The 25,187-nt window shown below is 42.6% G+C and overlaps 26 non-coding genes across 26 annotated transcripts; all 26 read right to left on the bottom strand.

Annotated features, from left to right (window-relative positions):
- Positions 1–35: 35 nt before the first annotated feature.
- TRNAL-AAG (transfer RNA leucine (anticodon AAG)) lies at positions 36–118 on the bottom strand. The gene has a single exon. It is a non-coding gene; the product is annotated as a tRNA-Leu (tRNA).
- A 189-nt stretch (positions 119–307) lies between these two features.
- TRNAL-CAG (transfer RNA leucine (anticodon CAG)) lies at positions 308–390 on the bottom strand. The gene has a single exon. It is a non-coding gene; the product is annotated as a tRNA-Leu (tRNA).
- Positions 391–2,131: 1,741 nt separating this feature from the next.
- TRNAL-AAG (transfer RNA leucine (anticodon AAG)) lies at positions 2,132–2,214 on the bottom strand. The gene has a single exon. It is a non-coding gene; the product is annotated as a tRNA-Leu (tRNA).
- A 189-nt stretch (positions 2,215–2,403) lies between these two features.
- On the bottom strand, positions 2,404–2,486 carry TRNAL-CAG (transfer RNA leucine (anticodon CAG)). Its single transcript has one exon. It is a non-coding gene; the product is annotated as a tRNA-Leu (tRNA).
- A 632-nt stretch (positions 2,487–3,118) lies between these two features.
- On the bottom strand, positions 3,119–3,201 carry TRNAL-UAG (transfer RNA leucine (anticodon UAG)). Its single transcript has one exon. It is a non-coding gene; the product is annotated as a tRNA-Leu (tRNA).
- Positions 3,202–4,226: 1,025 nt separating this feature from the next.
- Positions 4,227–4,339, bottom strand: TRNAL-AAG (transfer RNA leucine (anticodon AAG)). The gene is made up of 2 exons: positions 4,302–4,339; positions 4,227–4,271 (listed from the first exon to the last, which is right to left on the bottom strand). It is a non-coding gene; the product is annotated as a tRNA-Leu (tRNA).
- A 189-nt stretch (positions 4,340–4,528) lies between these two features.
- TRNAL-CAG (transfer RNA leucine (anticodon CAG)) lies at positions 4,529–4,611 on the bottom strand. The gene has a single exon. It is a non-coding gene; the product is annotated as a tRNA-Leu (tRNA).
- A 632-nt stretch (positions 4,612–5,243) lies between these two features.
- Positions 5,244–5,326, bottom strand: TRNAL-UAG (transfer RNA leucine (anticodon UAG)). Its single transcript has one exon. It is a non-coding gene; the product is annotated as a tRNA-Leu (tRNA).
- Positions 5,327–6,624: 1,298 nt separating this feature from the next.
- TRNAL-CAG (transfer RNA leucine (anticodon CAG)) lies at positions 6,625–6,707 on the bottom strand. Its single transcript has one exon. It is a non-coding gene; the product is annotated as a tRNA-Leu (tRNA).
- A 632-nt stretch (positions 6,708–7,339) lies between these two features.
- TRNAL-UAG (transfer RNA leucine (anticodon UAG)) lies at positions 7,340–7,422 on the bottom strand. The gene has a single exon. It is a non-coding gene; the product is annotated as a tRNA-Leu (tRNA).
- Positions 7,423–8,720: 1,298 nt separating this feature from the next.
- Positions 8,721–8,803, bottom strand: TRNAL-CAG (transfer RNA leucine (anticodon CAG)). Its single transcript has one exon. It is a non-coding gene; the product is annotated as a tRNA-Leu (tRNA).
- A 632-nt stretch (positions 8,804–9,435) lies between these two features.
- TRNAL-UAG (transfer RNA leucine (anticodon UAG)) lies at positions 9,436–9,518 on the bottom strand. The gene has a single exon. It is a non-coding gene; the product is annotated as a tRNA-Leu (tRNA).
- Positions 9,519–10,543: 1,025 nt separating this feature from the next.
- TRNAL-AAG (transfer RNA leucine (anticodon AAG)) lies at positions 10,544–10,626 on the bottom strand. Its single transcript has one exon. It is a non-coding gene; the product is annotated as a tRNA-Leu (tRNA).
- Positions 10,627–10,815: 189 nt separating this feature from the next.
- TRNAL-CAG (transfer RNA leucine (anticodon CAG)) lies at positions 10,816–10,898 on the bottom strand. Its single transcript has one exon. It is a non-coding gene; the product is annotated as a tRNA-Leu (tRNA).
- A 1,741-nt stretch (positions 10,899–12,639) lies between these two features.
- Positions 12,640–12,722, bottom strand: TRNAL-AAG (transfer RNA leucine (anticodon AAG)). Its single transcript has one exon. It is a non-coding gene; the product is annotated as a tRNA-Leu (tRNA).
- Positions 12,723–12,911: 189 nt separating this feature from the next.
- On the bottom strand, positions 12,912–12,994 carry TRNAL-CAG (transfer RNA leucine (anticodon CAG)). The gene has a single exon. It is a non-coding gene; the product is annotated as a tRNA-Leu (tRNA).
- Positions 12,995–14,737: 1,743 nt separating this feature from the next.
- Positions 14,738–14,820, bottom strand: TRNAL-AAG (transfer RNA leucine (anticodon AAG)). The gene has a single exon. It is a non-coding gene; the product is annotated as a tRNA-Leu (tRNA).
- Positions 14,821–16,832: 2,012 nt separating this feature from the next.
- Positions 16,833–16,915, bottom strand: TRNAL-AAG (transfer RNA leucine (anticodon AAG)). Its single transcript has one exon. It is a non-coding gene; the product is annotated as a tRNA-Leu (tRNA).
- A 187-nt stretch (positions 16,916–17,102) lies between these two features.
- Positions 17,103–17,185, bottom strand: TRNAL-CAG (transfer RNA leucine (anticodon CAG)). The gene has a single exon. It is a non-coding gene; the product is annotated as a tRNA-Leu (tRNA).
- A 631-nt stretch (positions 17,186–17,816) lies between these two features.
- Positions 17,817–17,899, bottom strand: TRNAL-UAG (transfer RNA leucine (anticodon UAG)). Its single transcript has one exon. It is a non-coding gene; the product is annotated as a tRNA-Leu (tRNA).
- Positions 17,900–19,200: 1,301 nt separating this feature from the next.
- On the bottom strand, positions 19,201–19,283 carry TRNAL-CAG (transfer RNA leucine (anticodon CAG)). Its single transcript has one exon. It is a non-coding gene; the product is annotated as a tRNA-Leu (tRNA).
- Positions 19,284–21,023: 1,740 nt separating this feature from the next.
- TRNAL-AAG (transfer RNA leucine (anticodon AAG)) lies at positions 21,024–21,106 on the bottom strand. The gene has a single exon. It is a non-coding gene; the product is annotated as a tRNA-Leu (tRNA).
- A 906-nt stretch (positions 21,107–22,012) lies between these two features.
- TRNAL-UAG (transfer RNA leucine (anticodon UAG)) lies at positions 22,013–22,095 on the bottom strand. Its single transcript has one exon. It is a non-coding gene; the product is annotated as a tRNA-Leu (tRNA).
- A 1,025-nt stretch (positions 22,096–23,120) lies between these two features.
- On the bottom strand, positions 23,121–23,203 carry TRNAL-AAG (transfer RNA leucine (anticodon AAG)). The gene has a single exon. It is a non-coding gene; the product is annotated as a tRNA-Leu (tRNA).
- Positions 23,204–23,392: 189 nt separating this feature from the next.
- On the bottom strand, positions 23,393–23,475 carry TRNAL-GAG (transfer RNA leucine (anticodon GAG)). The gene has a single exon. It is a non-coding gene; the product is annotated as a tRNA-Leu (tRNA).
- A 632-nt stretch (positions 23,476–24,107) lies between these two features.
- On the bottom strand, positions 24,108–24,190 carry TRNAL-UAG (transfer RNA leucine (anticodon UAG)). Its single transcript has one exon. It is a non-coding gene; the product is annotated as a tRNA-Leu (tRNA).
- Between the last annotated feature and the right edge of the window lie 997 nt (positions 24,191–25,187).

Below are 25,187 nucleotides of genomic sequence, written 5' to 3' on the forward strand. Positions count from 1 at the left end.
TGAAGGAACGCAGAGACAAAATGGACTTAAAGTTTTGTCAGAAGTGGGATTCGAACCCACGCCTCCAGGAGAGACTGCGGCCTTAACGCAGCACCTTAGACCACTCGGCCATCCTGACCACATGTTGCTTGTCCATCTACATAGTGAGAAAGATAGTGTGAACAAAAAAAACACACATCTTAGGCCATAAGTGGCTAGAGCAAGAAAAAAACTCACTGCACTTTTCCAAAAAGACAACCATATAAGCCCATGTGAGGGAAATGATCTGATTTTCTCCCACAAGAAAAAAGAAGATTAAACACAGGTTTGTCAGAAGTGGGATTTGAACCCACGCCTCCAGAAGAGACTGCGACCTGAACGCAGCGCCTTAGACCACTCGGCCATCCTGACTTGCATTTGCAGCACCTTCCACAAGCCAGACAGCCATGCAAGTGGGGTACCGAAAATGCATGCCCTCAATTTATTTATCCCATTATAAGCATTTCCAACATATCTTTGAACAATCCATACAGAGCAGTACCTATGAAGAACTCTTTAGACCTTTAATGAGTACAAACAGAAAGTGCTATTCACCAGCCACTTGAACGGCCCAAAGCTGCTTTGAAATTGAGTCAATAGCCACATCTTGGCTGACTAAAGCAAATTCAACAAGGGATCTCAATGTCACAACATAGGGTGGAATTCGCAAATCTAAGCAGCCCCTGATCACTGCCCTGAGGAAATTGCAGTAAGTGTGCTGGAGTACAGCTGTCTACCAGGTGCTTGGCATTCTTCCAAATTTGCATGGCCTGTCTGGCCAGGGAATACAAGATTATGACTCTTCTAGATGAGCTCTTACATGGGTCCTAAGCTCATTTGGTAAGGATTGCACTTTATCAGCAAGACTTTGTACAACAGAAATATATGAGAAACCCAAGCTCTCTTGATTAGACGAGGACGGAATAACGTCCCAGGTGAAGACGAACAGATGCAACTTCCATCAGATGTTATCCTGATGAAGAAGATTATATCTCCAAAAGTCATTTCAGAAGTGGGAGTCGAACCCACACCTCCAGAGGAGACTGCAGCCTAAACACAGCGCCTTAGACCACTTGGCCATCCTGACAGTGAAGAGTCCTAAGAAATGTATAAAAGTCACTCAGAAATTTCTGCGTCCATGCAAGCTTGAAATAATTTCAACCTTCAAACACAAGGTTCAACTTTTTGCACAGGACAATAAACACAGAAGATCACATATGAAAGCATTTCATTTCACAGGTGTACTGTTTTTATGCTTTTAGAATAACTTATACCTCTCACCAGCTATTTAGGGTTCTGTATCCTACTCACAAAATTACCTTGCCTGCGACCTTTCTCTCTATACACAAACAACTACTGCTCAGGAAGTAGGAAGGCAGAAGGTGGGGCAGTTTATGCAAATTTATGCTGTCAATGTGCCTTGCAGATTCATGCAGAATTTCTAGATCCTTGCTGGAAACAAGAGAGCAGGCCTTGTTTCAGATCAACTGTCCCTAGCAAGGAACATCTGAGCACATCCATTCTTTTGCTCTCTAGCCCCTGGCTTGGGACTCACCCTCACTGCCTGAGGAGTGAAGTTCTGCATACCAACGTGGCATAGAAGGTATGTTTGTGATTAGTTTGAGATGGGTGGGAGGTCAAGAGCAGGGAAAAGCAAGTCACTTTCACTTCTAGTCTCCTCTTCTATGCCTACCTGCCGTTCACTCACTCTGTCTTTGTTTCATTCTCTCCTTCCTCAACACCCCATCTCACTCACTCGCTCTATCATTTGTGCTCTTTCCCCTTGCTCTTCATTTCATAGTGGAAACATCTCTTGAATGGATCATTAGAAAATGAGGTTACATAAAATTAAAAATCTACTTATTGGAAACCAAAAATATCACAAGACTGAATGTAAGCCATTTCTTCAATAAAAGGGATTTTTTAGGCACCCCCCAAAAAACACATAAAACACTACTAGTGCTAGAAGAATATTATAAGAGCTTGAAGACAGAATTGGGCAAATTCATTTGCAGTTGAAACTGAAGTTTGGTACTTATTCAGATATTATATGCACTGCCAATTTTTAGCTGAGATTCTGAAGGAACGCAGAGACAAAATGGACTTAAAGTTTTGTCAGAAGTGGGATTCAAACCCACGCCTCCAGGAGAGACTGCGGCCTTAACGCAGCGCCTTAGACCACTCGGCCATCCTGACCACATGTTCCTTGTCCATCTACATAGTGAGAAAGATAGTGTGAACAAAAAAAACACACATCTTAGGCCATAAGTGGCTATAGCAAGAAAAAAACTTACTGCACTTTTCCAAAAAGACAACCATATAAGCCCATGTGAGGGAAATGATCTGATTTTCTCCCTCAAGAAAAAAGAAGATTAAACACAGGTTTGTCAGAAGTGGGATTTGAACCCACGCCTCCAGATGAGACTGCGACCTGAACGCAGGGCCTTAGACCACTCGGCCATCCTGACTTGCATTTGCAGTACCTTCCACAAGCCAGACAGCCATGCAAGTTTGGTACCGAAAAGGCATGCCCTCAATTTATTTATCCCATTATAAGCATTTCCAACAGATCTTTGAACAATCCATACAGAGCAGTACCTATGAAGAACTCTTTAGACCTTTAAAGCGTACAAAGAGAAAGTGCTATTCACCAGCCACTTGAACGGCCCAAAGCTGCTTTGAAATTGAGTCAACAGCCACATCTTGGCTGACTAAAGCAGATTCAACAAGGGAGCTCAATGTCACAACATAGGGTGGAATACGCAAATCTAAGCAGCCCCTGATCACAGCCCTGAAGACATTGCTGTAAGTGTGCTGGAGTACAGCTGTCTACCAGGTGCTTGGCATTCTTCCAAATTTGCATGGCCTGTCTGGCCAGGGAATACAAGAGCATGACTCTTCTAGATGAGCTCTTACATGGGTCCTAAGCTCATTTGGCAAGAATTGCACTTTATCAGCAAGACTTTGTACAACAGAAATATATGAGAAACCCAAGCTCTCTTGACTAGACGAGGACGGAATAACATCCCAGGTGAAGACGAACAGATGCAACTTCCATCAGATGTTATCCTGATGAAGAAGATTATATCTCCAAAAGTGATTTCAGAAGTGGGATTCGAACCCACGCCTCCAGAGGAGACTGCAGCCTAAACACAGCGCCTTAGACCACTCGGCCATCCTGACAGTGAAGAGTCCTAAGAAATGCATAAAAGTCACTCAGAAATTTCTGCGTCCATGCAAGCTTGAAATAATTTCAACCTTCAAACACAAGGTGCAACTTTTTGCACAGGACAATAAACACAGAAGATCACATATGAAAGCATTTAATTTCACAGGTGTACTGTTTTTATGCTTTTAGAATAACTTATACCTCTCACCAGCTATTTAGGGTTCTGTATCCTACTCACAAAATTATCTTGCCTGCGACCTCTCTCTTTATACACAAACAACTACTGCTCAGGAAGTAGGAAGGCAGAAGGTGGGGCAGTTTATGCAAATTTATGCTGTCAATGTGCCTTGCAGATTCATGCAGAATTTCTAGATCCTTGCTGGAAATAAGAGAGCAGGCCTTGTTTCAGATCAACTGTCCCTAGCAAGGAACGTCTGAGCACATCCATTCTTTTGCTCTCTAGCCCCTGGCTTGGGACTCACCCTCACTGGCTGAGGAGTGAAGTTCTGCATACCAACGTTGCATAGAAGGTATGTTTGTGATTGGTTTAAGATGGGTGGGAGGTCAAGAGCAGGGAAAAGCAAGTCACCTTCACTTCTAGACTCCTCTTCTATGCCTACCTGCCGTTCACTCACTCTGTCTTTGTTTCATTCTCTCCTTCCTCAACACCCCATCTCACTCACTGGCTCTATCATTTGTGCTCTTTCCCCTTGCTCTTCATTTCATAGTGGAAACATCTCTTGAATGGATCATTAGAAAATGAGGTTACATAAAATTAAAAATCTACTTATTGGAAACCAAAAATATCACAAGACTGAATGTAAGCCATTTCTTCAATAAAAGGGATTTTTTAGGCACCCCCAAAAAACACATAAAACACCACTAGTGCTAGAAGAATATTATACGAGCTTGAAGACAGAATTGGGCAAATTCATTTGCAGTTGAAACTGAAGTTTGGTACTTATTCAGATATTATATGCACTGCCAATTTTTAGCTGAGATTCTGAAGGAACGCAGAGACAAAATGGACTTAAAGTTTTGTCAGAAGTGGGATTCGAACCCACGCCTCCAGGAGAGACTGCGGCCTTAACGCAGCCTCCAGGAGAGACTGCGGCCTTAACGCAGCGCCTTAGACCACTCGGCCATCCTGACCACATGTTGCTTCTTCATCTACATAGTGATAAAGATAGTGTGAACAAAAAAAACACACATCTTAGGCCATGAGTGGCTATAGCAAGAAAAAAACTCACTGCACTTTTCCAAAAAGACAACCATATAAGCCCATGTGAGGGAAATGATCTGATTTTCTCCCTCAAGAAAAAAGAAGATTAAACACAGGTTTGTCAGAAGTGGGATTTGAACCCACGCCTCCAGAAGAGACTGCGACCTGAACGCAGCGCCTTAGACCACTTGGCCATCCTGACTTGCATTTGCAGCACCTTCCACAAGCCAGACAGCCATGCAAGTGGGGTACCGAAAAGGCATGCCCTAAATTTATTTATCCCATTATAAGCATTTCCAACAGATCTTTGAACAATCCATACAGAGCAGTACCTATGAAGAACTCTTTAGACATTTAATGAGTACAAAGAGAAAGTGCTATTCACCAGCCACTTGAACGGCCCAAAGCTGTTTTGAAATTGAGTCAATAGCCACATCTTGGCTGACTAAAGCAAATTCAACAAGGGATCTCAATGTCACAACATAGGGTGGAATTCGCAAATCTAAGCAGCCCCTGATCACTGCCCTGAGGAAATTGCTGTAAGTGTTCTGGAGTCCAGCTGTCTACCAGGTGCTTGGCATTCTTCCAAATTTGTATGGCCTGTCTGGCCAGGGAATACAAGAGAATGACTCTTCTAGATGAGCTCTTACATGGGTCATAAGCTCATTTGGTAAGGATTGCACTTTATCAGCAAGACTTTGTACAACAGAAATATATGAGAAACCCAAGCTCTCTTGACTAGACGAGGACAGAACAACGTCCCAGGTGAAGACGAACAGAAGCAACTTCCATCACATGTTATGCTGATGAAGAAGATTATATCTCCAAAAGTAATTTCAGAAGTGGGATTCGAACCCACGCCTCCAGAGGAGACTGCGGCCTAAACACAGCGCCTTAGACCACTCGGCCATCCTGACAGTGAAGAGTCCTAAGAAATGTATAAAAGTCACTCAGAAATTTCTGCGTCCATGCAAGCTTGAAATAATTTCAACCTTCAAACACAAGGTGCAACTTTTTGCACAGGACAATAAACACAGAAGATCACATATGAAAGCATTTCATTTCACAGGTGTACTGTTTTTATGCTTTTAGAATAACTTATACCTCTCACCAGCTATTTAGGGTTCTGTATCCTACTCACAAAATTACCTTGCCTGCGACCTTTCTCTCTATACACAAACAACTACTGCTCAGGAAGTAGGAAGGCAGAAGGTGGGGCAGTTTATGCAAATTCATGCTGTCAATGTGCCTTGCACATTCATGCAGAATTTCTAGATCCTTGCTGGAAACAAGAGAGCAGGCCTTGTTTCAGATCAACTGTCCCTAGCAAGGAACGTCTGAGCACATCCATTCTTTTGCTCTCTAGCCCCTGGCTTGGGACTCACCCTCACTGGCTGAGGAGTGAAGTTCTGCATACCAACGTTGCATAGAAGGTATGTTTGTGATTGGTTTGAGATGGGTGGGAGGTCAAGAGCAGGGAAAAGCAAGTCACTTTCACTTCTAGTCTCCTCTTCTATGCCTACCTGCCGTTCACTCACTCTGTCTTTGTTTCATTCTCTCCTTCCTCAACACCCCATCTCACTCACTGGCTCTATCATTTGTGCTCTTTCCCCTTGCTCTTCATTTCATAGTGGAAACATCTCTTGAATGGATCATTAGAAAATGAGGTTATATAAAATTAAAAATCTACTTATTGGAAACCAAAAATATCACAAGACTGAATGTAAGCCATTTCTTCAATAAAAGGGATTTTTTAGGCACCCCCCAAAAAACACATAAAACACCACTAGTGCTAGAAGAATATTATAAGAGCTTGAAGACAGAATTGGGAAAATTCATTTGCAGTTGAAACTGAAGTTTGGTACTTATTCAGATATTATATGCACTGCCAATTTTTAGCTGAGATTCTGAAGGAACGCAGAGACAAAATGGACTTAAAGTTTTGTCAGAAGTGGGATTCGAACCCAAGCCTCCAAGAGAGATTGCGGCCTTAACGCAGCGCCTTAGACCACACGGCCATCCTGCCCACATGTTGCTTGTCCATCTACATAGTGAGAAAGATGGTGTGAACAAAAAAAACACACATCTTATGCCATAAGTGGCTATAGCAAGAAAAAAACTCACTGCACTTTTCCAAAAAGACAACCATATAAGCCCATGTGAGGGAAATGATCTGATTTTCTCCCTCAAGAAAAAAGAAGATTAAACACAGGTTTGTCAGAAGTGGGATTTGAACCCACGCCTCCAGAAGAGACTGCGACCTGAACGCAGCGCCTTAGACCACTCGGCCATCCTGACTTGCATTTGCAGCACCTTCCACAAGCCAGACAGCCATGCAAGTTTGGTACCGAAAAGGCATGCCCTCAATTTATTTATCCCATTATAAGCATTTCCAACAGATCTTTGAACAATCCATACAGAGCAGTACCTATGAAGAACTCTTTAGACATTTAATGAGTACAAAGAGAAAGTGCTATTCACCAGCCACTTGAACGGCCCAAAGCTGTTTTGAAATTGAGTCAATAGCCACATCTTGGCTGACTAAAGCAAATTCAACAAGGGATCTCAATGTCACAACATAGGGTGGAATTCGCAAATCTAAGCAGCCCCTGATCACTGCCCTGAGGAAATTGCTGAAAGTGTTCTGGAGTCCAGCTGTCTACCAGGTGCTTGGCATTCTTCCAAATTTGTATGGCCTGTCTGGCCAGGGAATACAAGAGAATGACTCTTCTAGATGAGCTCTTACATGGGTCATAAGCTCATTTGGTAAGGATTGCACTTTATCAGCAAGACTTTGTACAACAGAAATATATGAGAAACCCAAGCTCTCTTGACTAGACGAGGACAGAACAACGTCCCAGGTGAAGACGAACAGAAGCAACTTCCATCAGATGTTATCCTGATGAAGAAGATTATATCTCCAAAAGTAATTTCAGAAGTGGGATTCGAACCCACGCCTCCAGAGGAGACTGCGGCCTAAACACAGTGCCTTAGACCACTCGGCCATCCTGACAGTGAAGAGTCCTAAGAAATGTATAAAAGTCACTCAGAAATTTCTGCGTCCATGCAAGCTTGAAATAATTTCAACCTTCAAACACAAGGTGCAACTTTTTGCACAGGACAATAAACACAGAAGATCACATATGAAAGCATTTCATTTCACAGGTGTACTGTTTTTATGCTTTTAGAATAACTTATACCTCTCACCAGCTATTTAGGGTTCTGTATCCTACTCACAAAATTACCTTGCCTGCGACCTTTCTCTCTATACACAAACAACTACTGCTCAGGAAGTAGGAAGGCAGAAGGTGGGGCAGTTTATGCAAATTCATGCTGTCAATGTGCCTTGCACATTCATGCAGAATTTCTAGATCCTTGCTGGAAACAAGAGAGCAGGCCTTGTTTCAGATCAACTGTCCCTAGCAAGGAACGTCTGAGCACATCCATTCTTTTGCTCTCTAGCCCCTGGCTTGGGACTCACCCTCACTGGCTGAGGAGTGAAGTTCTGCATACCAACGTTGCATAGAAGGTATGTTTGTGATTGGTTTGAGATGGGTGGGAGGTCAAGAGCAGGGAAAAGCAAGTCACTTTCACTTCTAGTCTCCTCTTCTATGCCTACCTGCCGTTCACTCACTCTGTCTTTGTTTCATTCTCTCCTTCCTCAACACCCCATCTCACTCACTGGCTCTATCATTTGTGCTCTTTCCCCGTGCTCTTCATTTCATAGTGGAAACATCTCTTGAATGGATCATTAGAAAATGAGGTTATATAAAATTAAAAATCTACTTATTGGAAACCAAAAATATCACAAGACTGAATGTAAGCCATTTCTTCAATAAAAGGGATTTTTTAGGCACCCCCCAAAAAACACATAAAACACCACTAGTGCTAGAAGAATATTATAAGAGCTTGAAGACAGAATTGGGCAAATTCATTTGCAGTTGAAACTGAAGTTTGGTACTTATTCAGATATTATATGCACTGCCAATTTTTAGCTGAGATTCTGAAGGAACGCAGAGACAAAATGGACTTAAAGTTTTGTCAGAAGTGGGATTCGAACCCAAGCCTCCAAGAGAGATTGCGGCCTTAACGCAGCGCCTTAGACCACACGGCCATCCTGCCCACATGTTGCTTGTCCATCTACATAGTGAGAAAGATGGTGTGAACAAAAAAAACACACATCTTATGCCATAAGTGGCTATAGCAAGAAAAAAACTCACTGCACTTTTCCAAAAAGACAACCATATAAGCCCATGTGAGGGAAATGATCTGATTTTCTCCCTCAAGAAAAAAGAAGATTAAACACAGGTTTGTCAGAAGTGGGATTTGAACCCACGCCTCCAGAAGAGACTGCGACCTGAACGCAGCGCCTTAGACCACTCGGCCATCCTGACTTGCATTTGCAGCACCTTCCACAAGCCAGACAGCCATGCAAGTTTGGTACCGAAAAGGCATGCCCTCAATTTATTTATCCCATTATAAGCATTTCCAACAGATCTTTGAACAATCCATACAGAGCAGTACCTATGAAGAACTCTTTAGACCTTTAAAGCGTACAAAGAGAAAGTGCTATTCACCATCCACTTGAACGGCCCAAAGCTGCTTTGAAATTGAGTCAATAGCCACGTCTTGGCTGACTAAAGCAAATTCAACAAGGGATCTCAATGTCACAACATAGGGTGGAATTCGCAAATCTAAGCAGCCCCTGATCACTGCCCTGAGGAAATTGCTGAAAGTGTTCTGGAGTCCAGCTGTCTACCAGGTGCTTGGCATTCTTCCAAATTTGTATGGCCTGTCTGGCCAGGGAATACAAGAGAATGACTCTTCTAGATGAGCTCTTACATGGGTCATAAGCTCATTTGGTAAGGATTGCACTTTATCAGCAAGACTTTGTACAACAGAAATATATGAGAAACCCAAGCTCTCTTGACTAGACGAGGACAGAATAACGTCCCAGGTGAAGACGAACAGAAGCAACTTCCATCAGATGTTATCCTGATGAAGAAGATTATATCTCCAAAAGTCATTTCAGAAGTGGGATTCGAACCCACGCCTCCAGAGGAGACTGCAGCCTAAACACAGCGCCTTAGACCACTCGGCCATCCTGACAGTGAAGAGTCCTAAGAAATGTACAAAAGTCACTCAGAAATTTCTGCGTCCATGCAAGCTTGAAATAATTTCAACCTTCAAACACAAGGTTCAACTTTTTGCACAGGACAATAAACACAGAAGATCACATATGAAAGCATTTCATTTCACAGGTGTACTGTTTTTATGCTTTTAGAATAACTTATACCTCTCACCAGCTATTTAGGGTTCTGTATCCTACTCACAAAATTATCTTGCCTGCGACCTCTCTCTTTATACACAAACAACTACTGCTCAGGAAGTAGGAAGGCAGAAGGTGGGGCAGTTTATGCAAATTTATGCTGTCAATGTGCCTTGCAGATTCATGCAGAATTTCTAGATCCTTGCTGGAAACAAGAGAGCAGGCCTTGTTTCAGATCAACTGTCCCTAGCAAGGAACGTCTGAGCACATCCATTCTTTTGCTCTCTAGCCCCTGGCTTGGGACTCACCCTCACTGGCTGAGGAGTGAAGTTCTGCATACCAACGTTGCATAGAAGGTATGTTTGTGATTGGTTTGAGATGGGTGGGAGGTCAAGAGCAGGGAAAAGCAAGTCACCTTCACTTCTAGACTCCTCTTCTATGCCTACCTGCCGTTCACTCACTCTGTCTTTGTTTCATTCTCTCCTTCCTCAACACCCCATCTCACTCACTGGCTCTATCATTTGTGCTCTTTCCCCTTGCTCTTCATTTCATAGTGGAAACATCTCTTGAATGGATCATTAGAAAATGAGGTTACATAAAATTAAAAATCTACTTATTGGAAACCAAAAATATCACAAGACTGAATGTAAGCCATTTCTTCAATAAAAGGGATTTTTTAGGCACCCCCAAAAAACACATAAAACACCACTAGTGCTAGAAGAATATTATACGAGCTTGAAGACAGAATTGGGCAAATTCATTTGCAGTTGAAACTGAAGTTTGGTACTTATTCAGATATTATATGCACTGCCAATTTTTAGCTGAGATTCTGAAGGAACGCAGAGACAAAATGGACTTAAAGTTTTGTCAGAAGTGGGATTCGAACCCACGCCTCCAGGAGAGACTGCGGCCTTAACGCAGCGCCTTAGACCACTCGGCCATCCTGACCACATGTTGCTTCTTCATCTACATAGTGAGAAAGATAGTGTGAACAAAAAAAACACACATCTTAGGCCATGAGTGGCTATAGCAAGAAAAAAACTCACTGCACTTTTCCAAAAAGACAACCATATAAGCCCATGTGAGGGAAATGATCTGATTTTCTCCCTCAAGAAAAAAGAAGATTAAACACAGGTTTGTCAGAAGTGGGATTTGAACCCACGCCTCCAGAAGAGACTGCGACCTGAACGCAGCGCCTTAGACCACTCGGCCATCCTGACTTGCATTTGCAGCACCTTCCACAAGCCAGACAGCCATGCAAGTGGGGTACCGAAAAGGCATGCCCTAAATTTATTTATCCCATTATAAGCATTTCCAACAGATCTTTGAACAATCCATACAGAGCAGTACCTATGAAGAACTCTTTAGACCTTTAATGAGTACAAAGAGAAAGTGCTATTCACCAGCCACTTGAACGGCCCAAAGCTGTTTTGAAATTGAGTCAATAGCCACATCTTGGCTGACTAAAGCAAATTCAAAAAGGGATCTCAATGTCACAACATAGGGTGGAATTCGCAAATCTAAGCAGCCCCTGATCACTGCCCTGAGGAAATTGCTGTAAGTGTTCTGGAGTCCAGCTGTCTACCAGGTGCTTGGCATTCTTCCAAATTTGTATGGCCTGTCTGGCCAGGGAATACAAGAGAATGACTCTTCTAGATGAGCTCTTACATGGGTCATAAGCTCATTTGGTAAGGATTGCACTTTATCAGCAAGACTTTGTACAACAGAAATATATGAGAAACCCAAGCTCTCTTGACTAGACGAGGACAGAATAACGTCCCAGGTGAAGACGAACAGAAGCAACTTCCATCAGATGTTATCCTGATGAAGAAGATTATATCTCCAAAAGTCATTTCATGAGTGGGATTCGAACCCACGCCTCCAGAGGAGACTGCGGCCTAAACACAGCACCTTAGACCACTTGGCCATCCTGACAGTAAAGAGTCCTAAGAAATGTATAAAAGTCACTCAGAAATTTCTGCGTCCATGCAAGCTTGAAATAATTTCAACCTTCAAACACAAGGTGCAACTTTTTGCACAGGACAATAAACACAGAAGATCACATATGAAAGCATTTCATTTCACAGGTGTACTGTTTTTATGCTTTTAGAATAACTTATACCTCTCACCAGCTATTTAGGGTTCTGTATCCTACTCACAAAATTACCTTGCCTGCGACCTTTCTCTCTATACACAAACAACTACTGCTCAGGAAGTAGGAAGGCAGAAGGTGGGGCAGTTTATGCAAATTCATGCTGTCAATGTGCCTTGCACATTCATGCAGAATTTCTAGATCCTTGCTGGAAACAAGAGAGCAGGCCTTGCTTCAGATCAACTGTCCCTAGCAAGGAACATCTGAGCACATCCATTCTTTTGCTCTCTAGCCCCTGGCTTGGGACTCACCCTCACTGGCTGAGGAGTGAAGTTCTGCATACCAACGTTTTATAGAAGGTATGTTTGTGATTGGTTTGAGATGGGTGGGAGGTCAAGAGCAGGGAAAAGCAAGTCACTTTCACTTCTAGTCTCCTCTTCTATGCCTACCTGCCGTTCACTCACTCTGTCTTTGTTTCATTCTCTCCTTCCTCAACACCCCATCTCACTCACTCGCTCTATCATTTGTGCTCTTTCCCCTTGCTCTTCATTTCATAGTGGAAACATCTCTTGAATGGATCATTAGAAAATGAGGTTACATAAAATTAAAAATCTACTTATTGGAAACCAAAAATATCACAAGACTGAATGTAAGCCATTTCTTCAATAAAAGGGATTTTTTAGGCACCCCCCAAAAAACACATAAAACACCACTAGTGCTAGAAGAATATTATACGAGCTTGAAGACAGAATTGGGCAAATTCATTTGCAGTTGAAACTGAAGTTTGGTACTTATTCAGATATTATATGCACTGCCAATTTTTAGCTGAGATTCTGAAGGAACGCAGAGACAAAATGGACTTAAAGCTTTGTCAGAAGTGGGATTCGAACCCACGCCTCCTGGAGAGACTGCGGCCTTAACGCAGCGCCTTAGACCACTCGGCCATCCTGACCACATGTTGCTTGTCCATCTACATAGTGAGAAAGATAGTGTGAACAAAAAAAACACACATCTTAGGCCATAAGAGGCTATAGCAAGAAAAAAACTCACTGCACTTTTCCAAAAAGACAACCATATAAGCCCATGTGAGGGAAATGATCTGATTTTCTCCCTCAAGAAAAAAGAAGATTAAACACAGGTTTGTCAGAAGTGGGATTTGAACCCACGCCTCCAGAAGAGACTGCGACCTGAACGCAGCGCCTTAGACCACTCGGCCATCCTGACTTGCATTTGCAGCACCTTACACAAGCCAGACAGCCATGCAAGTTTGGTACCGAAAAGGCATGCCCTCAATTTATTTATCCCATTATAAGCATTTCCAACAGATCTTTGAACAATCCATACAGAGCAGTACCTATGAAGAACTCTTTAGACCTTTAAAGCGTACAAAGAGAAAGTGCTATTCACCAGCCACTTGAACGGCCCAAAGCTACTTTGAAATTGAGTCAACAGCCACATCTTGGCTGACTAAAGCAAATTCAACAAGGGAGCTCAATGTCACAACATAGGGTGGAATACGCAAATCTAAGCAGCCCCTGATCACAGCCCTAAGGACATTGCTGTAAGTGTGCTGGAGTACAGCTGTCTACCAGGTGCTTGGCATTCTTCCAAATTTGCATGGCCTGTCTGGCCAGGGAATACAAGAGCATGACTCTTCTAGATGAGCTCTTACATGGGTCCTAAGCTCATTTGGTAAGGATTGCACTTTATCAGCAAGACTTTGTACAACAGAAATATATGAGAAACCCAAGCTCTCTTGACTAGACGAGGACGGAATAACGTCCCAGGTGAAGACGAACAGATGCAACTTCCATCAGATGTTATCCTGATGAAGAAGATTATATCTCCAAAAGTCATTTCAGAAGTGGGAGTCGAACCCACACCTCCAGAGGAGACTGCAGCCTAAACACAGCGCCTTAGACCACTCCGCCATCCTGACAGTGAAGAGTCCTAAGAAATGTATAAAAGTCACTCAGAAATTTCTGCGTCCATGCAAGCTTGAAATAATTTCAACCTTCAAACACAAGGTGCAACTTTTTGCACAGGACAATAAACACAGAAGATCACATATGAAAGCATTTCATTTCACAGGTGTACTGTTTTTATGCTTTTAGAATAACTTATACCTCTCACCAGCTATTTAGGGTTCTGTATCCTACTCACAAAATTACCTTGCCTGCGACCTTTCTCTCTATACACAAACAACTACTGCTCAGGAAGTAGGAAGGCAGAAGGTGGGGCAGTTTATGCAAATTTATGCTGTCAATGTGCCTTGCAGATTCATGCAGAATTTCTAGATCCTTGCTGGAAACAAGAGAGCAGGCCTTGTTTCAGATCAACTGTCCCTAGCAAGGAACGTCTGAGCACATCCATTCTTTTGCTCTCTAGCCCCTGGCTTGGGACTCACCCTCACTGGCTGAGGAGTGAAGCTCTGCATACCAACGTTGCATAGAAGGTATGTTTGTGATTGGTTTGAGATGGGTGGGAGGTCAAGAGCAGGAAAAAAAAACAAGTCACCTTCACTTCTAGTCTCCTCTTCTATGCCTACCTGCCGTTCACTCACTCTGTCTTTGTTTCATTCTCTCCTTCCTCAACACCCCATCTCACTCACTCGCTCTATCATTTGTGCTCTTTCCCCTTGCTCTTCATTTCATAGTGTAAACATCTCTTGAATGGATCATTAGAAAATGAGGTTACATAAAATTAAAAATCTACTTATTGGAAACCAAAAATATCACAAGACTGAATGTAAGCCATTTCTTCAATAAAAGGGATTTTTTAGGCACCCCCAAAAAACACATAAAACACCACTAGTGCTAGAAGAATATTATACGAGCTTGAAGACATAATTGGGCAAATTCATTTGCAGTTGAAACTGAAGTTTGGTACTTATTCAGATATTATATGCACTGCCAATTTTTAGCTGAGATTCTGAAGGAACGCAGAGACAAAATGGACTTAAAGTTTTGTCAGAAGTGGGATTCGAACCCAAGCCTCCAAGAGAGACTGCGGCCTTAACGCAGCGCCTTAGACCACTCGGCCATCCTGACCACATGGTGCTTGTCCATCTACATAGTGAGAAAGATAGTGTGAACAAAAAAAACACACATCTTAGGCCATAAGTGGCTATAGCAAGAAAAAAACTCACTGCACTTTTCCAAAAAGACAACCATATAAGCCGATGTGAGGGAAATGATCTGATTTTCTCCCTCAAGAAAAAAGAAGATTAAACACAGGTTTGTCAGAAGTGGGATTTGAACTCACGCCTCCAGAAGAGACTGCGACCTGAACGCAGCGCCTTAGACCACTCAGCCATCCTGACTTGCATTTGCAGCACCTTCCACAAGCCAGACAGCCATGCAAGTTTGGTACCGAAAAGGCATGCCCTCAATTTATTTATCCCATTATAAGCATTTCCAACAGATCTTTGAACAATCCATACAGAGCAGTACCTATGAAGAACTCTTTAGACCTTTAAAGCGTACAAAGAGAAAGTGCTATTCACCAGCCACTTGAACGGCCCAAAGCTGCTTTGAAATTGAGTCAACAGCCACATCTTGGCTGACTAAAGCAAATTCAACAAGGGAGCTCAATGTCACAACATAGGGTGGAATACGCAAATCTAAGCAGCCCCTGATCACAGCCCTGAGGACATTGCTGTAAGTGTGCTGGAGTACAGCTGTCTACCAGGTGCTTGGCATTCTTCCAAATTTGCATGGCCTGTCTATCCAGGGAATACAAGAGCATGACTCTTCTAGATGAGCTCTTACATGGGTCCTAAGCTCATTTGGTAAGGATTGCACTTTATCAGCAAGACTTTGTACAACAGAAATATATGAGAAACCCAAGCTCTCTTGACTAGACGAGGACGGAATAACGTCCCAGGTGAAGACGAACAGAAGCAACTTCCATCAGATGTTATCCTGATGAAGAAGATTATATCTCCAAAAGTCATTTCAGAAGTGGGATTCGAACCCACGCCTCCAGAGGAGACTGCGGCCTAAACACTGCGCCTTAGACCTCTCGGCCATCCTGACAGTGAAGAGTCCTAAGAAATGTATAAAAGTCACTCAGAAATTTCTGCGTCCATGCAAGCTTGAAATATTTTCAACCTTCAAACACAAGGTGCAACTTTTTGCACAGGACAATAAACACAGAAGATCACATATGAAAGCATTTCATTTCACAGGTGTACTGTTTTTATGCTTTTAGAATAACGTATACCTCTCACCAGCTATTTAGGGTTCTGTATCCTACTCACAAAATTATCTTGCCTGCGACCTCTCTCTTTATACACAAACAACTACTGCCCAGGAAGTAGGAAGGCAGAAGGTGGGGCAGTTTATGCAAATTTATGCTGTCAATGTGCCTTGCACATTCATGCAGAATTTCTAGATCCTTGCTGGAAACAAGAGAGCAGGCCTTGTTTCAGATCAACTGTCCCTAGCAAGGAACGTCTGAGCACATCCATTCTTTTGCTCTCTAGCCCCTGGCTTGGGACTCACCCTCACTGGCTGAGGAGTGAAGTTCTGCATACCAACGTTGCATAGAAGGTATGTTTGTGATTGGTTTGAGATGAGTGGGAGGTCAAGAGCAGGGAAAAGCAAGTCACCTTCACTTCTAGTCTCCTCTTCTATGCCTACCTGCCGTTCACTCACTCTGTCTTTGTTTCATTCTCTCCTTCCTCAACACCCCATCTCACTCACTGGCTCTATCATTTGTGCTCTTTCCCCTTGCTCTTCATTTCATAGTGGAAACATCTCTTGAATGGATCATTAGAAAATGAGGTTACATAAAATTAAAAATCTACTTATTGGAAACCAAAAATATCACAAGACTGAATGTAAGCCATTTCTTCAATAAAAGGGATTTTTTAGGCACCCCCCAAAAACACATAAAACACCACTAGTGCTAGAAGAATATTATAAGAGCTTGAAGACAGAATTGGGCAAATTCATTTGCAGTTGAAACTGAAGTTTGGTACTTATTCAGATATTATATGCACTGCCAATTTTTAGCTGAGATTCTGAAGGAACGCAGAGACAAAATGGACTTTAAGTTTTGTCAGAAGTGGGATTCGAACCCACGCCTCCAGGAGAGACTGCGGCCTTAACGCAGCGCCTTAGACCACTCGGCCATCCTGACCACATGTTGCTTGTTCATCTACATAGTGAGAAAGATAGTGTGAACAAAAAAAACACACATCTTAGGCCATGAGTGGCTATAGCAAGAAAAAAACTCACTGCACTTTTCCAAAAAGACAACCATATAAGCCCATGTGGGAAATGATCTGATTTTCTCCCTCAAGAAAAAAGAAGATTAAACACAGGTTTGTCAGAAGTGGGATTTGAACCCACGCCTCCAGAAGAGACTGCGACCTGAACACAGCGCCTTGGACCACTTGGCCATCCTGACTTGCATTTGCAGCACCTTCCACAAGCCAGACAGCCATGCAAGTGGGGCACCGAAAAGGCATGCCCTCAATTTATTTATCCCATTATAAGCATTTCCAACAGATCTTTGAACAATCCATACAGAGCAGTACCTATGAAGAACTCTTTAGACCTTTAATGAGTACAAAGAGAAAGGGCTATTCACCAGCCACTTGAACGGCCCAAAGCTGCTTTGAAATTGAGTCAATAGCCACATCTTGGCTGACTAAAGCAAATTCAACAAGGGATCTCAATGTCACAACATAGGGTGGAATTCGCAAATCTAAGCAGCCCCTGATCACTGCCCTGAGGAAATTGCTGTAAGTGTGCTGGAGTCCAGCTGTCTACCAGGTGCTTGGCATTCTTCCAAATTTGTATGGCCTGTCTGGCCAGGGAATACAAGAGAATGACTCTTCTAGATGAGCTCTTACATGGGTCATAAGCTCATTTGGTAAGGATTGCACTTTATCAGCAAGACTTTGTACAACAGAAATATATGAGAAACCCAATCTCTTTGACTAGACGAGGACAGAATAACGTCCCAGGTGAAGACGAACAGAAGCAACTTCCATCAGATGTTATCCTGATGAAGAAGATTATATCTCCAAAAGTCATTTCAGAAGTGGGATTCAAACCCACGCCTCCAGAGGAGACTGCGGCCTAAGCACAGCGCCTTAGACCACTCGGCCATCCTGACAGTGAAGAGTCCTAAGAAATGTATAAAAGTCACTCTGAAATTTCTGCGTCCATGCAAGCTTGAAATAATTTCAACCTTCAAACACAAGGTGCAACTTTTTGCACAGGACAATAAACACAGAAGATCACATATGAAAGCATTTCATTTCACAGGTGTACTGTTTTTATGCTTTTAGAATAACTTAAACCTCTCACCATCTATTTAGGGTTCTGTATCCTACTCACAAAATTATTTTGCCTGCGACCTCTCTCTTTATACACAAACAACTACTGCTCAGGAAGTAGGAAGGCAGAAGGTGGGGCAGTTTATGCAAATTTATGCTGTCAATGTGCCTTGCAGATTCATGCAGAATTTCTAGATCCTTGCTGGAAACAAGAGAGCAGGCCTTGTTTCAGATCACCTGTCCCTAGCAAGGAACGTCTGAGCACATCCATTCTTTTGCTCTCTAGCCCCTGGCTTGGGACTCACCCTCACTGGCTGAGGAGTGAAGTTCTGCATACCAACGTTGCATAGAAGGTATGTTTGTGATTGGTTTGAGATGGGTGGGAGGTCAAGAGCAGGAAAAAAAAACAAGTCACCTTCACTTCTAGTCTCCTCTTCTATGCCTACCTGCCGTTCACTCACTCTGTCTTTGTTTCATTCTCTCCTTCCTCAACACCCCATCTCACTCACTCGCTCTATCATTTGTGCTCTTTCCCCTTGCTCTTCATTTCATAGTGGAAACATCTCTTGAATGGATCATTAGAAAATGAGGTTACATAAAATTAAAAATCTACTTATTGGAAACCAAAAATATCACAAGACTGAATGTAAGCCATTTCTTCAATAAAAGGGATTTTTTAGGCACCCCCCAAAAAACACATAAAACACCACTAGTGCTAGAAGAATATTATACGAGCTTGAAGACAGAATTGGGCAAATTCATTTGCAGTTGAAACTGAAGTTTGGTACTTATTCAGATATTATATGCACTGCCAATTTTTAGCTGAGATTCTGAAGGAACGCAGAGACAAAATGGACTTAAAGTTTTGTCCGAAGTGGGATTCGAACCCACGCCTCCAGGAGAGACTGCGGCCTTAATGCAGCGCCTTAGACCACTCGGCCATCCTAACCACATACTGCGTGTTCATCTACATAGTGAGAAAGATAGTGTGAACAAAAAAAACACACATCTTAGGCCATGAGTGGCTATAGCAAGAAAAAAACTCACTGCACTTTTCCAAAAAGACAACCATATAAGCCCATGTGAGGGAAATGATCTGATTTTCTCACTCAAGAAAAAAGAAGATTAAACACAGGTTTGTCAGAAGTGGGATTTGAACCCACGCCTCCAGAAGAGACTGCGACCTGAACGCAGCGCCTTAGACCACTCGGCCATCCTGACTTGCATTTGCAGCACCTTCCACAAGCCAGACAGCCATGCAAGTGGGGTACCGAAAAGGCATGCCCTCAATTTATTAATCCCATTATAAGCATTTCCAACAGATCTTTGAACAATCCATACAGAGCAGTACCTATGAAGAACTCTTTAGACCTTTAATGAGTACAAAGAGAAAGAGCTATTCACCAGCCACTTGAACGGCCCAAAGCTGCTTTGAAATTGAGTCAATAGCCACATCTTGGCTGACTAAAGCAAATTCAACAAGGGATCTCAATGTCACAACATAGGGTGGAATTCGCAAATCTAAGCAGCCCCTGATCACTGCCCTGAGGAAATTGCTGTAAGTGTGCTGGAGTCCAGCTGTCTACCAGGTGCTTGGCATTCTTCCAAATTTGTATGGCCTGTCTGGCCAGGGAATACAAGAGAATGACTCTCCTAGATGAGCTCTTACATGGGTCATAAGCTCATTTGGTAAGGATTGCACTTTATCAGCAAGACTTTGTACAACAGAAATATATGAGAAACCCAAGCTCTCTTGACTAGACGAGGACAGAATAACGTCCCAGGTGAAGACGAACAGAAGCAACTTCCATCAGATGTTATCCTGATGAAGAAGATTATATCTCCAAAAGTCATTTCAGTAGTGGGATTCGAACCCACGCCTCCAGAGGAGACTGCAGGCTAAACACAGCGCCTTAGACCACTCGGCCATCCTGACAGTGAAGAGTCCTAAGAAATGCATAAAAGTCACTCAGAAATTTCTGCGTCCATGCAAGCTTGAAATAATTTCAACCTTCAAACACAAGGTGCAACTTTTTGCACAGGACAATAAACACAGAAGATCACATATGAAAGCATTTAATTTCTCAGGTGTACTGTTTTTATGCTTTTAGAATAACTTATACCTCTCACCAGCTATTTAGGGTTCTGTATCCTACTCACAAAATTATCTTGCCTGCGACCTCTATCTTTATACACAAACAACTACTGCTCAGGAAGTAGGAAGGCAGAAGGTGGGGCAGTTTATGCAAATTTATGCTGTCAATGTGCCTTGCAGATTCATGCAAAATTTCTAGATCCTTGCTGGAAATAAGAGAGCAGGCCTTGTTTCAGATCAACTGTCCCTAGCAAGGAACGTCTGAGCACATCCATTCTTTTGCTCTCTAGCCCCTGGCTTGGGACTCACCCTCACTGGCTGAGGAGTGAAGTGCTGCATACCAACGTTGCATAGAAGGTATGTTTGTGATTGGTTTAAGATGGGTGGGAGGTCAAGAGCAGGGAAAAGCAAGTCACCTTCACTTCTAGACTCCTCTTCTATGCCTACCTGCCGTTCACACTCTCTGTCTTTGTTTCATTCTCTCCTTCCTCAACACCCCATCTCACTCACTGGCTCTATCATTTGTACTCTTTCCCCTTGCTCTTCATTTCATAGTGGAAACATCTCTTGAATGGATCATTAGAAAATGAGGTTACATAAAATTAAAAATCTACTTATTGGAAACCAAAAATATCACAAGACTGAATGTAAGCCATTTCTTCAATAAAAGGGATTTTTTAGGCACCCCCAAAAAACACATAAAACACCACTAGTGCTAGAAGAATATTATACGAGCTTGAAGACAGAATTGGGCAAATTCATTTGCAGTTGAAACTGAAGTTTGGTACTTATTCAGATATTATATGCACTGCCAATTTTTAGCTGAGATTCTGAAGGAACGCAGAGACAAAATGGACTTAAAGTTTTGTCAGAAGTGGGATTCGAACCCACGCCTCCAGGAGAGACTGCGGTCTTAACGCCGCGCCTTAGACCACTCGGCCATCCTGACCACATGTTGCTTCTTCATCTACATAGTGATAAAGATAGGGTGAACAAAAAATAAAAACACATCTTAGGCCATGAGTGGCTATAGCAAGAAAAAAACTCACTGCACTTTTCCAAAAAGACAACCATATAAGCCCATGTGAGGGAAATGATCTGATTTTCTCCCTCAAGAAAAAAGAAGATTAAACACAGGTTTGTCAGAAGTGGGATTTGAACCCACGCCTCCAGAAGAGACTGCTACCTGAACGCAAGGCCTTAGACCACTCGGCCATCCTGACTTGCATTTGCAGCACCTTCCACAAGCCAGACAGCCATGCAAGTGGGGTACCGAAAAGGCATGCCCTAAATTTATTTATCCCATTATAAGCATTTCCAACAGATCTTTGAACAATCCATACAGAGCAGTACCTATGAAGAACTCTTTAGACCTTTAATGAGTACAAAGAGAAAGTGCTATTCACCAGCCACTTGAACGGCCCAAAGCTGTTTTGAAATTGAGTCAATAGCCACATCTTGGCTGACTAAAGCAAATTCAACAAGGGATCTCAATGTCACAACATAGGGTGGAATTCGCAAATCTAAGCAGCCCCTGATCACTGCCCTGAGGAAATTGCTGTAAGTGTTCTGGAGTCCAGCTGTCTACCAGGTGCTTGGCATTCTTCCAAATTTGTATGGCCTGTCTGGCCAGGGAATACAAGAGAATGACTCTTCTAGATGAGCTCTTACATGGGTCATAAGCTCATTTGGTAAGGATTGCACTTTATCAGCAAGACTTTGTACAACAGAAATATATGAGAAACCCAAGCTCTCTTGACTAGACGAGGACAGAATAACGTCCCAGGTGAAGACGAACAGAAGCAACTTCCATCAGATGTTATCCTGATGAAGAAGATTATATCTCCAAAAGTCATTTCAGAAGTGGGATTCGAACCCACACCTCCAGAGGAGACTGCGGCCTAAACACAGCACCTTAGACCACTCGGCCATCCTGACAGTGAAGAGTCCTAAGAAATGTATAAAAGTCACTCAGAAATTTCTGCGTCCATGCAAGCTTGAAATAATTTCAACCTTCAAACACAAGGTGCAACTTTTTGCACAGGACAATAAACACAGAAGATCACATATGAAAGCATTTCATTTCACAGGTGTACTGTTTTTATGCTTTTAGAATAACTTATACCTCTCACCAGCTATTTAGGGTTCTGTATCCTACTCACAAAATTACCTTGCCTGCGACCTTTCTCTCTATACACAAACAACTACTGCTCAGGAAGTAGGAAGGCAGAAGGTGGGGCAGTTTATGCAAATTCATGCTGTCAATGTGCCTTGCACATTCATGCAGAATTTCTAGATCCTTGCTGGAAACAAGAGAGCAGGCCTTGTTTCAGATCAACTGTCCCTAGCAAGGAACGTCTGAGCACATCCATTCTTTTGCTCTCTAGCCCCTGGCTTGGGACTCACCCTCACTGGCTGAGGAGTGAAGTTCTGCATACCAACGTTGCATAGAAGGTATGTTTGTGATTGGTTTGAGATGGGTGGGAGGTCAAGAGCAGGGAAAAGCAAGTCACTTTCACTTCTAGTCTCCTCTTCTATGCCTACCTGCCGTTCACTCACTCTGTCTTTGTTTCATTCTCTCCTTCCTCAACACCCCATCTCACTCACTGGCTCTATCATTTGTGCTCTTTCCCCTTGCTCTTCATTTCATAGTGGAAACATCTCTTGAATGGATCATTAGAAAATGAGGTTACATAAAATTAAAAATCTACTTATTGGAAACCAAAAATATCACAAGACTGAATGTAAGCCATTTCTTCAATAAAAGGGATTTTTTAGGCACCCCCAAAAAACACATAAAACACCACTAGTGCTAGAAGAATATTATACGAGCTTGAAGACAGAATTGGGCAAATTCATTTGCAGTTGAAACTGAAGTTTGGTACTTATTCAGATATTATATGCACTGCCAATTTTTAGCTGAGATTCTGAAGGAACGCAGAGACAAAATGGACTTAAAGTTTTGTCAGAAGTGGGATTCGAACCCACACCTCCTGGAGAGACTGCGGCCTTAACGCAGCGCCTTAGACCACTCGGCCATCCTGACCACTTGTTGCTTCTTCATCTACATAGTGAGAAAGATAGTGTGAACAAAAAAAACACACATCTTAGGCCATGAGTGGCTATAGCAAGAAAAAAACTCACTGCACTTTTCCAAAAAGACAACCATATAAGCCCATGTGAGGGAAATGATCTGATTTTCTCCCTCAAGAAAAAAGAAGATTAAACACAGGTTTGTCAGAAGTGGGATTTGAACCCACGCCTCCAGAAGAGACTGCGACCTCAACGCAGCGCCGTAGACCACTCCGCCATCCTGACTTGCATTTGCAGCACCTTCCACAAGCCAGACAGCCATGCAAGTGGGGTACCGAAAAGGCATGCCCTAAATTTATTTATCCCATTATAAGCATTTCCAACAGATCTTTGAACAATCCATACAGAGCAGTACCTATGAAGAACTCTTTAGACCTTTAATGAGTACAAAGAGAAAGTGCTATTCACCAGCCACTTGAACGGCCCAAAGCTGTTTTGAAATTGAGTCAATAGCCACATCTTGGCTGACTAAAGCAAATTCAACAAGGGATCTCAATGTCACAACATAGGGTGGAATTCGCAAATCTAAGCAGCCCCTGATCACTGCCCTGAGGAAATTGCTGTAAGTGTTCTGGAGTCCAGCTGTCTACCAGGTGCTTGGCATTCTTCCAAATTTGTATGGCCTGTCTGGCCAGGGAATACAAGAGAATGACTCTTCTAGATGAGCTCTTACATGGGTCATAAGCTCATTTGGTAAGGATTGCACTTTATCAGCAAGACTTTGTACAACAGAAATATATGAGAAACCCAAGCTCTCTTGACTAGACGAGGACAGAATAACGTCCCAGGTGAAGACGAACAGAAGCAACTTCCATCAGATGTTATCCTGATGAAGAAGATTATATCTCCAAAAGTCATTTCAGAAGTGGGATTCGAACCCACGCCTCCAGAGGAGACTGCGGCCTAAACACAGCACCTTAGACCACTCGGCCATCCTGACAGTGAAGAGTCCTAAGAAATGTATAAAAGTCACTCAGAAATTTCTGCGTCCATGCAACCTTGAAATAATTTCAACCTTCAAACACAAGGTGCAACTTTTTGCACAGGACAATAAACACAGAAGATCACATATGAAAGCATTTCATTTCACAGGTGTACTGTTTTTATGCTTTTAGAATAACTTATACCTCTCACCAGCTATTTAGGGTTCTGTATCCTACTCACAAAATTACCTTGCCTGCGACCTTTCTCTCTATACACAAACAACTACTGCTCAGGAAGTAGGAAGGCAGAAGGTGGGGCAGTTTATGCAAATTCATGCTGTCAATGTGCCTTGCACATTCATGCAGAATTTCTAGATCCTTGCTGGAAACAAGAGAGCAGGCCTTGCTTCAGATCAACTGTCCCTAGCAAGGAACGTCTGAGCACATCCATTCTTTTGCTCTCTAGCCCCTGGCTTGGGACTCACCCTCACTGGCTGAGGAGTGAAGTTCTGCATACCAACGTTGCATAGAAGGTATGTTTGTGATTGGTTTGAGATGGGTGGGAGGTCAAGAGCAGGGAAAAGCAAGTCACTTTCACTTCTAGTCTCCTCTTCTATGCCTACCTGCCGTTCACTCACTCTGTCTTTGTTTCATTCTCTCCTTCCTCAACACCCCATCTCACTCACTCGCTCTATCATTTGTGCTCTTTCCCTTTGCTCTTCATTTCATAGTGGAAACATCTCTTGAATGGATCATTAGAAAATGAGGTTACATAAAATTAAAAATCTACTTATTGGAAACCAAAAATATCACAAGACTGAATGTAAGCCATTTCTTCAATAAAAGGGATTTTTTAGGCACCCCCCAAAAAACACATAAAACACCACTAGTGCTAGAAGAATATTATAAGAGCTTGAAGACAGAATTGGGCAAATTCATTTGCAGTTGAAACTGAAGTTTGGTACTTATTCAGATATTATATGCACTGCCAATTTTTAGCTGAGATTCTGAAGG

This window comes from Lissotriton helveticus, chromosome 8 (genome assembly GCF_964261635.1).
Source record: "Lissotriton helveticus chromosome 8, aLisHel1.1, whole genome shotgun sequence".
In the NCBI taxonomy this organism is placed as follows: domain Eukaryota; kingdom Metazoa; phylum Chordata; class Amphibia; order Caudata; family Salamandridae; genus Lissotriton; species Lissotriton helveticus.